This window comes from Microtus ochrogaster, chromosome 17 (genome assembly GCF_000317375.1).
Source record: "Microtus ochrogaster isolate Prairie Vole_2 chromosome 17, MicOch1.0, whole genome shotgun sequence".
Classification (NCBI taxonomy): domain Eukaryota; kingdom Metazoa; phylum Chordata; class Mammalia; order Rodentia; family Cricetidae; genus Microtus; species Microtus ochrogaster.
Window position 1 is genome coordinate 7358181 of NC_022019.1, and position 1407 is coordinate 7359587.

Here is a 1407-nt window from a genome sequence, read left to right on the forward strand (position 1 = left end):
CCTCCACTCAGAAGCTAGAAGTGTTATATGTTTAAAAAATCAGAATCATGGAGAAATATGAGCATCATTGGGGTTTCTTGCCATTTTCTTTAGACCTTGAGTTCTTAAAGAGTCAACAACAGGATGACCCTGGGGACCAGAGGACCAGAACTGTCCTCAGCACTAAGTACAATAAGGTCTCATCTCTATGAGGAATCTAAAAGAACCAGACTCCCAGAATCAGAGAGGATTCTAGGTGGTTGCCAACACCTAGGAGATGAGAGAAATGGGAAGATGTTGGCCAAAGGGCACAAGGTTTAATTATGATGAATGAGTCATACCAGTGGTTCTCAACCTTCCTAACGCTGTGACCCTTTAATACAGTTCCTCATCTTGTAGAGACTCCCAACCATAAAATTATTTTTGTTGCGACTTCACAACTGTAATTTTGCTACTGTTGTGAATCATAATGCATATCTGTGTTTTCATGGTCTTAGGTGACCCCCAAAGGGGTCACAACTCACAGGTTGAGAACCACCGCTCTAAAGGATTCCATTATGGACCATTAATAATTTTTGTTGTGTGTGTACAAGTTTGTACATGTGTGTGCACATGGAGGGCAGAAGACAACTTTATGGAGTCTATTTTGTCTTTCTATATCTTTTGAGCTCTGGGGATAAAACTCAGGTTGTCAGCCTTTCTAGGCAGACACTCGGCCTGATGAGCCACCCTGTCTACCCTATTGTTGGTCATTTACAACTGTTGTAAAAATGATCTTCAATTTATAAAAAAAATATTTATTTTTTGATGTGTCTATATGTGGACTTGTGCACATGAATGCAGGGCCTACAGAAGTCAGAAGAGAACACTGGATCTCCTGAAACTGGAGTTGCAGACGCTTGTGAGCAGCTGGATGTAGGTGCTAGGATCTAAACTGCGGTCCTCTGGAAGAGCAGAAGGCTCTTCTCACTGCTGAGCCATCTCTGCAGCCCCCTCAAACACCTGATGAGACTTCTTCCCACCAACAAACATAGCTGCTCCTCCCTATCCACAAGGGACTGTTTCCAGGACACACACGTCTCCCATTCCTTGAGTTCTAAAATGTATGGATACTCCAGTCCCCTCAGTTGCCTTTAAATGACAGAATACCTTATAACGTAAATCCTATGTAGACAGTTCTCTGTATTGTTGGGAATCCTCACAGGATGAGTCTGTACATTTTCATTTCTGACACATTAATTTTCAAGTGGTTCTGATTCACTAAAGGGAGTCCACTGGCATGGAGAACTGTGTAATTCTTTAAACCAGCACTAAGGAAATGCATTCTCCTCTTCCTAGAATACTTAAGCCTTTTTGTGACCTAATGTTGTTTCTCTCTCTCTCTCTCTCTCTCTCTCTCTCTCTCTCTCTCTCTCTCTCTCTCTCTCT